The 12,628-nt window shown below is 39.3% G+C and overlaps 1 protein-coding gene and 1 long non-coding RNA gene across 2 annotated transcripts in view; one reads left to right on the top strand and one right to left on the bottom strand.

The window, feature by feature from the left end:
* Positions 1-12,628, bottom strand: part of DTWD2 (DTW domain containing 2) — a 191,700-nt gene that overhangs the window by 173,532 nt on the left and 5,540 nt on the right. The gene's annotated exons all lie outside the window — the stretch shown is intronic.
* LOC122465818 lies at positions 9,398-11,394 on the top strand. The gene is made up of 3 exons (XR_006290900.1): positions 9,398-9,550; positions 9,830-10,051; positions 11,383-11,394. It is a non-coding gene; the product is annotated as an uncharacterized LOC122465818 (long non-coding RNA).

Genomic DNA, 12,628 nt, shown 5'->3' on the forward strand with positions numbered 1-12,628 from the left:
GGCCCAGGTGTCCTTGGCCCCCCCGCCTGGAGGCACTCGCAGCAGCTCTGCGTACTAGGCCCAAGTGTCCTTGGCCCCCCCGCCTGGAGGCACTCACAGCAGTTATGCTGAGAATCTGCAACAATATGCTGCAGAGTCAGACTGCCTGAAACTAAGCAAGGCCAAACAGGGCAGATATGGAAGAACAATGCTGAATAAAGCAGCTTTAAGTATGGTTTAAGAAATGATACAGAGAACAAGGGCACTAGCTGGGAACTGGATTGGCTGGCTATATGGATACTTAGGGCAGCTTGCTATTGGATAAGTATGCTGGGAAAAAGAATGTATAAAAGCCTGTGTAACTTCCTGCTCTGGGTGCAGGATTTGAGATTTTATTCTCCTTGTACCTTTTTGCAGCTGCAAATAAACTTTTCTGTTTCTCCACCCCGTTGTGATTATTGGGTGTAACACACCGGGTAGCGAATCAACCCAAACTGTTGTTTAGCCTCTCGGCACTGGGTGCCGGCAACATATGTTTACGTCTGTTTTCCAGTTCTTCGCTCTCCCCACTCCCAATGTATATGTGTCAGAAACAATGGTTCCAACTCTTGAAAATCTATACTAAGATCTATAATCTTAGATACAAGATCTAATCTTATTTTACAAGATAATCTATCTTGAAAATCTATACTAAGTAAGGCAATTTCATCCCCTGTGGCAGAAGCTCTCACTACAAGACTCAATGAAGACCAGGACATCGCTGTGCTAGTCCCTGTCCTAAAGAGTTTACAATCTACAGCAAAACATAGTGGTGAATTTGATGTGAACTGAACTTGTTTCGTATGGGATTACGAAACATTCATTAGATGGGAACAACTATTAATCCCTGTTAAACTGGACTTGATTCAAATTGGTGATCTCCATGTGAGAGGCAACCTAGCAACTACAATTGCTAGTGTTACACCTTTCATAGAAATATCCATCTTACATCTGCTTCACCTTTGGAGGCAGAAAAAATTCTAGAGGACCTCCTCAGCAGGAAGAGTTATCTGGAAAGTAAGAGCAGCCAATGAAAACATCTCACTCTGCTTGCTACAGTATGGAGACTGAAGAACCTATCACTAATTTATGAACCCAGCCCTGAAGTGAGAACAAGTTTTAACATAATATCCAAATTCACTTCTAGATAGGTTTTGCAATAGAAAATCAGTCCAATTATTATTCCACAGTCCTTACATTAACTTTACTACATATGTATATATTTCCTCAACCATGTATGGGTCATCAGTAGGGTTTGAACCCACAGCCTTCAAATCAACAGCACAAACGGCTTCCATTTCAGTTATGGGAGTAACCAGTGGGAAGAGAAATATGCTGTTATTCTCTATGTGGATGAGTCCACAGAAGATAACACACACATTGCTAGTTGGCCACGCAAGCATTTTTGAGAGAGCACTGGAACTCTGGGCATCAGGACTGAGAACTAATCTGGGACCTCTAGATGTAAATTCACAAACCTCTACCATTTGAGCTAAATAACCAGATATCTTAGCACAGAAGTGGTAGCAGAGTGACAGACCTCTCTCTACATGTTGTCCAACTGCTAAAAGGTAAAACAGCCACACAGCATTAGTGTGGATTACAAAAGCACCTAATTCACCATGTTCCTTCTGAAAGGCTATGCAACAAAGTGGATGTGACTTGGCTCTTTTATATTAAAAAAAATGCCGGAAATAACTGTGCACACACACAACTTGTAGCAGTATAATGGCTCCTAAAAAGTGTTGTGAAGGGCAAAGAAACATTAACAGCATTCAGTGAAAGAAGTGACACTAGAACTCAAGGCCTAAAGGGTTGCAGTTAAGTTTAGTGAATTTTTCACACGGCTAAAGGGCATTGGGGAGGATAATTCCCCCTCTGCTTCCCCAAAAACTGCATGGGAGCCAGAACTTTTCATGTTATTGTGAAACCACCAGTAGCAGATGCCAAAAATCATAATATTCATGAAAAAATTGGGAGAGATGGCAACACTGCATATAATCACTGGGTGGTGATGATCAATTATGTGAACGGCCAGGCTTTGTGACTTATTCTCAAACTGGACTGCAACACTACACAGGCAACAACAGGTTTTGGGTATGTAGTGCATAACAATGTTTACATAAATGTAGTGCAACAAGCAATGAACGTTAAATGCCACCAACGTATAAGTAAACTGCATATATATTTTGTCCACAAAATAATTGATTGCTTTTGTTCCCTTGAATTTAAGCTTCTTCTGTGACACATACTAAAAATTAGCCAATTAGTTGGCTATTTTTTAAATCCCTTTTACATGTTCTCTTAAGTCTTGATCCTCTGAAGACTTACGACACATATATCACTTCATTCATGAGCAAAACAGCAAACAAAAGATTCTTGATAAAAGTCAAAGGTTGGCAACACTGGTTTTAAATTATTATTAATTCTCTATTTCTCACTGTGACATCTTAAGGGCCAGATTGACCCAGCCGATGCACAGATGTACAAGAGGGTGGAATAAATATGAAAGGAGCCTTCTCTCTGCTGAACCGTTACCCTATGGAGAGGCTAGGGACAACTGCAAACCTCTTCATGCCCTGCCCCAGCCTACACCATTGGGAAGGGGTGATGCCATATAGGCTACTGGTTGGTAATCATTCTATTTTTTTTCTGGCCTAGAAGAAAAATTTTCACCAGCTTTAATTATAAGCAAGGGGTCCAACTTGCTACTTATGCTTCTATTTATTCCCATAGAAATTCTCTGTTAATTTACAATTAAGGTTGCTCAAGTGCATGCCATATCAATATAATTACTAAAAATCAAAGAAATCACCACCTACCTCACTATTCATTTTCAGTGCAACCTCCACTGACACATTTTACCTCCCTAACTGCATAAAGCCCAAATAGTCAATGTTCTCACTTCCATAACAAACTCACTTTCAACTGCAAAAAATTGCCCACCTCATAATCACACCCAAATGCACAGCCTCAACTCCAATCTCAGTCAGACTGAGTTATCTGATTAGCACTTCTTTCACTAGAAAGGAGTACAAAGCATTATCGCTGCCTAAAAAATTCTAAGGCTGAGTTCAAGTTGAGGTTAAGATTGTGTGTTAGAACAGTTTTTGAGGAACTGTATTTGTGCAAATATGGGGGCACTTGGGGATGTGGGGCTTTGTTTGAGCTTTGAGGTGTAGGTCTATAAAGCAGCACTTGGAGGTACCGGACTATGCCAGATATGGGAGACAGAGTATTTCAGAGGATGTGGTGTCCAGAGTAGACTGAGGGGGGGAAGATCTCTCCTGATTACAGGGGCAGGGATCAGATGGGAGACATTAGTAGTCAAGCAGGTGGAACTCTGATGGAGGTAGCCACAGACCAAGCTGATTGGTGTGGTTGAAAGATGACATATGGGAGCCTGCTTAGGGAGACAAGGATTTTGAGAGAGCCAGGCCCACCCTACAAGCTATAGCTCTCAGCCAGCACTCCCTAACTAACTATGAAAAAGTGACTCCAGCTAGCTCTCCCAATTCTGGGCAAGAAGGCTGGGATGCCAGCTCTGACATGAGAAAGTGAAGCTCTTTCCATCCCCAGCCAGGCATTGAGCTTGTTTCTCTCTTTGGCTCCACTCCCCGAGGCGTTCCTAGCTAATAAGCACTATAACTGTCTTTTTTATTTTGTTTGTAAATTACTTAATGTTGTTGGTTTTGGATAAATGCAGCTGTGTGTCAACTGAGGTGTTCAGATCATTAAACTATAGGGATCCAAAAAAAAAAAAAAACCCCAAAAAACAACCCATGAGTCTCCTCTAGAGGATTTCCAAAAAGGATGGTTAAAAATGTGTAGATTTTTTTTTAAAACTAGCATGGTGTTGACAGTGAAAACTGAAGTTTGCCCTCTTATTGGCATGGTAGATTTTGGGTAATAATCAGGTTCAGGTTGCATGTTGTTCTTATGCTGCTTTATGTGGCAAATGAAAATCAAATTTAATTGTGGAGCCTCTAAGGTGCATCCCCCACATATTCACCAGGGCCTGAATCCTGTAATTGGAGCCACGTGGCTGCAAATGTCCACATGTACATATCCAACTACAGGATCACAGCATTAAGATCTTAATTCTCTGCATGCTGTAAAGTCCTTCCTATCCATTATATTAGGAAAGTCAGCCAAAAACTCAATTGTACTTTTAAAATATATCCTCTCTGTCAGCTGCTGACGTGCAGATTACTCTCTGGTTGGCACAGTATTGACACCTTCTTGGGCTACATCCACTGGAGAACTACTGTAACAAGTACAAGATGGACACTGCCCAGTGATATCTGGAGGGAACTGGAAAGCTGGCTCAATAATGCCAAGGTTAAGTACCTCTAAAAGCAGTTGAGGTTTTTTTCATCATTTTATTATTGTCACCAGAGTAACTTATCACATAATTAGTTTGTGCTCCATCTGCAGACCTCAGGTGCGCAGACTCATTATTAGTCCACAATTTTGCCAACTCCTCTTTATTATGCATAGCTCTCTTTCCCACTGCTTTTGAACTGAGGCCCACGAATGAAAGCATTAAAGAGCCCTCTCTTCAATAATTAGATTTGGATGTTTATTTACCCCACAAAAGAGGTTTATGAGAATTTAGTTGAATTTATTTTCTGTTGTAACTGTTACATAACATTGCCTTTACTTTACAAGATGCAAGTGTCTTAATATCAATATTAAAGGTTCAAAAATATATTAAATACATTTCTATCTCACATTTTAAATATATGGACTCCTCCAAATCCCACCAGTTGTAACTAAGTATTTCTATTGCATTCCTGCTATAATTATTGTGCAGATGTTCCTATTATGATGAGGAATTGTATAATACTGTAATAAGATACTCAAGCATGTTTTCCACCTTTTGGTCTAAAACCCCCTACTGGCCATAGAATCTAGCTTTAAAGCAATCTGAAATTTTTGCCAGGGTTAAAAACAGGCCTTGTGACATGCACACATGCATGCATGCACACACACACACACACCACAAGGCAAAAACCTAAACCAATTGCAGAGTTCTATTTCTCATTCACTATGTTGGCAAGGGATGGCAGCGATATGGTTATGTGATCACTTTGAGGGTACAAATGACTAATTTTACAGAACCCTGGCTGATTCTGAGATACCAAGGGAAACCCATCAAAGGTTTCTCACATGGATGTAAAGTTATCAAGGCCATCTGAAAAAAAGATTTCTTTAGCTTCAAAAAGGAAAAGAAAATAGTCTCTTTCCAAGCTTCAGATGTTAAGTGGCAGGTGCACAACAGAGGAAAAAGGGTGTTCCTGCTTTTAATCACCACCTGGAGTACAGGCCATCACAGAAGGAGGCAGGATCATAGCCCTATTCTCACCTCTAAACTGTACGGGGAGACTTTGGTAAACCAGTAAAGTGCCTGAAACCACTATAGTTTATGGCTAAAAGCAACCAAGTCAGCAGGCTTAGCTTAACCAAGGCAGGAGGGGAGGGGGGTCTTTGGGTGCCACAGAGAGGGCAGCTTGACCCCGAGCCCTTCGTGATAAGAATTGTGTTGAAGTGGCTGATACATGCATTTTTGAAGAGCAGGATGTGCCCCAGGAATGTCTATTGGGGGCCTCAAGGCTGCAAACTCTGGAAAAACCCACACCTGGTTAATCAATAATCAGAAGGAACCTTTTGCTGGACCACTGAAACTGCTTATTTAAGGGACATGTCTAATGTATAAATAAGGGGGAAAAGTTTGAGGTAGTTAGACTCTTTTTGGACTCTCCCTCTGGATACATCTTGCAGTCCCCACAGGCAGACGGAAGATTTGGCCACCGGAAGCCTGCCGCTGTGTCACTCGAGAGCCACACTCAGCTTTGGTAATTATCAAGGGTTGGGGTTTTTTACTAACCTTTTGCGGAGGTCTGTAAGTACTTGAGACTAAGTAAAGTTTACCTTTAAGTGAAAGCACTCTTGTGCTGTCCTGTTTGTGCCACCGGAAGCCTGCTGCTGTGTCACTCGAGAGCCACACTCAGCTTTGGTAATTATCAAGGGTTGGGGTTTTTTACTAACCTTTTGCGGAGGTTTGTAAGTGCTTGAGACTAAGTAAAGTTTACCTTTAAGTGAAAGCACTCTTGTGCTGTCCTGTTTGTGCCAGCCATCTATCGGTTGGACAGCCGTGTCTCCCCTGATTTATTTCCTGACACCACCTCGCACAGAGTAAAAGTTACCAAGAACTTTGGGTTGAAAGAACCCCAGGTAACAGTACTAGCCATCAGAGCTAACTATCCAGAGAAAGGGATACACTTGCCCCTCATCATGACTGACAGGGACCTCCAAGAAACATCATGGAATAGTGATTCCCAGTGCTCCCAACATGGCAATGCAGGTCTGTACCTCCCTGAAATGGGGAAGAAATTACTACCACAATCTGATTGTAAGGTTTTTTGTTTGCTGCTCTAGAACTTGTTAAAATTCGAATGAACAAATCTTCTATTTATGTTATACCTGTTCAGCCTCTTCCTTGCTTAATGTTTCTTGGTGCTGCTGAAAATTTACTCTGCCTTTTTGCAGGCTTTTGAACTTTTTGCAACTAATGAAATTGACATATTTGACCAGACAAATATCATGTTTGACATTTGGCAGCTCCAGTGTGTATATGGAAAACTTACTTTTAACATTTAGCTGCAATCACAAGGGCAATTTAACAAAAAATATTGCTGTCACATAAAAATAATTCTAAAATTATCATTCCTTTTAAAAGGTTTTTCTTCTTTTTGCTGCACCACTAAATATCAAAAATCAAAGGCAATAAAAAACTCTTTCTTCAGGGATAGAGTAGCTCAACTAGTCATCCTGTTTCTATTTGGTTTTTAATATTTCCAGTGAGAACATAATGCTAAGGAAGTCTGCAAGATGTTTTTTAAAATATTATACTCTACAGCAGAGGTGAGCAAACTACGCCCTGGGGGTCACATCCGGCTTTCCAGCCTGTTTAATCTGGACCCTCGAGTTCCTACTGCAGAGCGGGGTCTGGGGCTTGCCCTGCTCCCGCGCTCCAGCCGGGGAGCTGGGTCGGAGACAGCTCCGTGCGCGTGTGTCAAGGCTCCTGGAAGCAGCAGCATGTCCCCCGTCCGGCTCCTACGTTTAGGGGTACGCAGGGGGCTCCACATGCTGCCCCCATCCCTAGCGCCACCCCTGCAGCTCCCATTGGCTGGGAACTGCAGCTAATGGGAACTGCAGGGAGGCACCTGCAGACGGGGCAGTGCGCGGAGCTCCCTGGCCGCACCTCCACATAGGAGCCGGAGAGGGGACATGCCGCTGCTTCCAAGAGCTGCTTGAGGTAAGCGCCTCCCGGAGCCTTCACCCCTGACCCCCTCCTGTGCCCCAACCTCCCTGCCCCAGCCCTGAGCCCCCTCCCGCACCCTGAATTCCTCATTTCTGGCCCAACCCCAGAGCCCACACCCCCAGCGAGAGCCCGCACCCCCCACACCCCAATTTTGTGAGCATTCATGGCCAACCATACAAGTTCCATACCCAGATGTGGCCCTTGGGCCAAAAAGTTTGCCCACACCTGCTCTACGGGCTGGTAAGTCATTTGTTTAAAATTATGCACCACAGAGGAGTCGCTGTATCAATAGCTGCACAAAAAAATACTAAAAAACTGGAGTCACTGATATAGAAGTATTACTTTCAGTGATGATAGAATTGTTGTGAATTTAGAGCAGCTAGGATGAGTACCTACATCTCACATTTTAAGAACATAAGAAATCAAAGGTTCTGAAGCAATTTGGATACTTAAGATTTTTTCTAAATTAAAGCAAATTTGTTAAAATTCATGTTTACGTTAAGTATTTATTGGAAAACAAGTTCATATAGCTCGGTAATGTGCCACCAGGAAACTGCAGACATCTTTGTGCTCAGGAAAAGTCTGCTGCCTCTTCACACTTAGTTTTTCATCAAAAAACTTGCAGAAGATGTCATATTCATTACTGATACTACTGAGCACACTACATTCTTCACAAGCTATGTAGCATGCAGGGGTGTTGTGTATTATCTTTCTTCACCAATGGGTCAGTTTTCTTCATCTAGATTAAGAGCCTTCATCAAGCACATGGGTAAAGTACAATACACCAAAACATTCATGTATAGTTACAATGATCATACCACAGATTGATCATTTCAGATTTAGTTTTTCTTACAACAGCCATCCTTTAAAGTATACATGTTTTATCACAACTAGGGCTCTCGATTAATCGCAGGTAACTCATGCGATAAACTCAAAAAAATTAATTGCAATTAAAAAAAAAGGGATAAATTGCACCGTTAAATAATAGAATACCAATTGCAATTTATTAAATATTTTTTAATGTTTTTCCACATTTTCAAATATATTGATTTCAATTACGAAGAATACAAAGTGTACAGTGCTCACTTTTTATTATTTTTATTACAAATATTTGCACAGTAAAAATGATAGAAGAAATAGTATTTTTCAGTTCACCTCATTCAAGTACTGTAGTGCAATCTATCACAAAAGTGCAACTCACAAATGTAGTTTTTTTTAAATGACAACTTCACTCAAAAACAAAACAGGGTGGATAAAAAACAATGATTGTAAAAAAAAGTTTTAAAAAATCAGATTTTTTGGATAAAATGCTTTTTGAGTAAAAATCCTATATAAAGATAGTTTTAATTAAGATACATTATAGCTCAAAGATATCTCATCATGGAATAGGGATTATAAATTCTAATTCTATAGTATCAGACAATATATTCATGTACTGTTTAAGAAAAGTTTTGTAAATGAGTTCCAATAGTTCATGGATTAGGGACCCAATCTTATGAGGCTCCACGGGCTTCTGTATAGATTATTTAGGTTAATCTTTCTATCTACCCAATGGGATTCAGTGCTCAGTCTAGAAGTTACCATCAGAGATGCTTAGTTTTGCAGTTCTCAAACTCTGGATTTGTGTCTCCAGAGGTAACATGCTTGTTAACAGCAAAAATGTTTTTAAATAAATAAAAAATATATAGAGGCGAGAAATAACAGACCTCAACCTTATTGTCCCTCTGCGAATTTGTGTGCACAGAGTAAATCCCTTACCTTTCTCTAAAAGTGCAAAGTTTCAAAAAGTTCAATGAATAGAAGGTTGTTGGGGGTGGAATAGATTGGACAAGGAGAAGAAGTTTGGAGATAAATGGGAGAAGTGAGGGACAGGCAGTAGAAACAAAAGTGAAACTGTTTGAGTAGCATATTCCAGAAGCCTTGAGGTTTTCTGAGTGTAGCCTTCACTGATTTGAGACTTACCATACCATTCTCTCGCTAGAAGGGAAAACCTATAATGACAGCAGAATGGAAAAGAGACCCAGTTTGGGAATATTTTAATAAAGTTCCTCTACCTGTGGGTAAGACAGGAATGCGTGGAAAATGCAAACAGTGCAACAAAGAACTGCAAGGCCTGGTTGCCCGCATGAAACAACATCACAAGAAGTGTTCCTTCTCAGGAGGAAGTTGATGAAAGGAGCAGGTCTGAATATGCAGGATCTTCAGGTTGGTAAACTTTTTTATTTCATACTTCTTTCCTAAGGACTGCCTGTCTTCCTTCTGGACTATTCTTGAATTCTCATGTTTGAGGAAAAAATATAGTTGTTACTCTACAGTACTATCATTTTAGATGCACTTGTGATAAAAAATAAATAGCTGAAATAGGCAGATCTCCCTTTTACAATTTCACCTTTGAAGTAGTACTGAGTGTCAGTGTATGCAATGAATAATACTCAATGAACAGTATTTAAATTATTATTAACTGCATTGACCTATTTTGTTTAGGAGAATCCATCCTCAACATACAGAATTCTGAAGACTATTCACCTTCAAGATCACCATCATTTTCTATAGTTTCAGAGTTGTCTGCCAATGATAATGTTTTAGTCACATCATGTACGTCACATAGCCTCAGTATATCACCTGTAGCAAAAAGAAAAAAAATCTCCATCATCCAGAAACAACCACAGGTAAGTTTGGGATAAGAACCAGCAGATTACAAAAGAGGTAACTGATGAAAAAATTGCCTGGTTTGTTTATGCAACAAACTCTCCTTTCTGTATGATTAACTTCATTAACAAGGTTCAGTCATTAAGACCAGGATACAGTCCACCCAACAGGGCAGATGTCGCTGGCAAATTGCTGGATAAAGTATATGAAAGAGAAATTGTGCTGTGTGCAAAAGGTCCGGAGGATGAAATTGTTCACCTGAGTCTTGATGGGTGGAGCAATGTCCACAATGATCCTGTTGTATGTGCTTGTGTGACAACAGAAGAAGGGAATGTCTTCCTTACAGAAACAATTGATACCTCAGGAAATGCACACAAAACAGAAAACTTACAAGAAATAGCAGTAAAAGCTATAACAAACTGTGAAAAAAAATGCAAATGTCTAGTACGCAGCTTGGTCACAGACAATACTGCAATTATATCCAAAATGAGAAAAACATTTAGAAGAGAATCCCAAGCTAATAACATACAGTTGCAGTGCTCATTTGATGCACCTCCTAGCCAAAGACTTCAGTGTTCCAGAAATAAAGGCTTATGTTGCTGAAATTGCAAGATACTTCTGTAACAACCACTTAGCAGCAGCTATTCTGAAAAAAGTGGGAGGAACCAAGCTAACTCTCCCAAAAGAGCGATCGAACGCAGTAGTGGACTGTTTTGAGCACTATATCAAGAAGTGGCCTAATCTGATGACAGTTTGAGAACAAAATCATGAAAAAAATAGATGGCACTGTCATAGCCAAAGTTCTCAACATTGGGCTTAAGAGAAATGTTGAACACATGCTAAGTACCCTGAAGCCTATTTCTGTAGCCTTGAACAAAATGCAGGGAAATAGCTGTTTGATTGCCGATGCTGTTGAAATTTGGAAGGAACTGAGTGAGATCTTAAAAAGAGAAATACGCAATGACAGAGGTAAACTACAAGCATTAAAAAAAACAAATGGGACAAGCACTATCTCCAACTCATTTCTTGCAAATATTCTCAATACTCAGTACCAGGGTACTGCTGAAGAAGAGGAGTTGGCTATGACATGGACATCCAGCAATCATCCCTCCATAATGCCAACTACAATAAACTTCAGAGCTAAGTGTGAACCATTCAAGAAATATATGTTTCCTGATGATGTTTTAAAGAAAGTCATACCAGTGAACCGGTGGAAGTCATTTAAGCACTTAGATTCAGAGACTGTTGAACTGATAATCTCATTTTTAACAGCAGTAGCTTCTTCTGCCGGTGTAGAAAGAATATTTTCTTCCTTTGGGCTAATTCATGCCAAACTGAGAAATCATTTGGGACCTGAAAAAGCAGGAAAGCTTGTTTTTCTTTTCCAGATTATGAACAAACACGAAAATGAAGGTGAAGACGACCAACTTAGCTGCAGAAGCCAATATTTTAAATTTCTCATGTTACCTGGCTGACAGTCAATTTAATTTTTGTTGTTTTTTTAAAATATTTCATTTAACTCTTTTAGTTAAAAACAATTTTAACAAAAACAACCCTGATTTTAAAAAACTTGAATATTTAGCTGAATTCAAAAATTCATACGCTTGTTTTGTTAAAATATTATATGTTTGCTGTTGAAGAAAAAAAAATCCAGAATACAAAACGTTGTTGTTTCAGTTAACTAAAGCAATTTAAATGTGTGTCTGGGGATGTTCTCCTAATACAGCATGGCAAGAAAATCCTCCAAATATTAATGATTAACCTGTTGAATTGGAGAGAGTTCACCTCCCAATGACTTCATACATATCTGCTTCAATTACCTTTGGTAAATGAAATAACCAAACAACCATTCATTTTCTGAGATAGCTGTAAAACTAATCCGAAAAGTTTTCAAAATAAATCACTTTAAAAATGTATAGTGTGTACCTTCTAAAAATGAAACCTACATCTATCTCTGAGTTGTGAAGAATATGTATTAAGGTTATAACAACCAACAAGAGTGCACTTTTATGTAGAAATCTATGATTAAATCGAGTCTTCCTGACTAATGATTTAAATCATGATTTCAATCAAATCCACCCTGCAAAACAATGTAAAACTTTACACCCTACAAGTCCACTCAGTCTTACTTCTTTGTTCAGCCAATCGCTAAAAGAAACAAAAAGAAAAGGAGTACTTGTGGCACCTTAGACCACAAGTACTCCTTTTCTTTTTGCGAATACAGACTAACACGCTGCTACTCTGAAACCTAAGAGAAACAAGTTTGTTTACATTTACGGGAGATAATGCTGTTTTATTTTTGAATGGAGGTTTTTTGTACATAATTCTACATTTGTAAGTTCAACTTTCATGATAAAAGAGATTGCATTATAGTACGTGTATTAGGTGAATTGAAAAGTACTATTTCTTTTGTTTATAAAGTGAGTACACTTTGTAATCTGTGTTGTAACTGAAATAGATATATTTGAAAATGTAGAAAATTTCCACAAATATTTAAATCAATAGTATTCTATTATTAACTGCGCAATTAATCATGATTAATATATTTAATCACTTGACAGCCCTAATCACAACAAACAGTATGACAGTTATAAAAAGCAGCAATGGCTGTCTTAAAAAGATTTCTTTTTCACA

Source organism: Chelonia mydas, chromosome 5 (assembly GCF_015237465.2).
Source record: "Chelonia mydas isolate rCheMyd1 chromosome 5, rCheMyd1.pri.v2, whole genome shotgun sequence".
Lineage (NCBI taxonomy): Eukaryota > Metazoa > Chordata > Testudines > Cheloniidae > Chelonia > Chelonia mydas.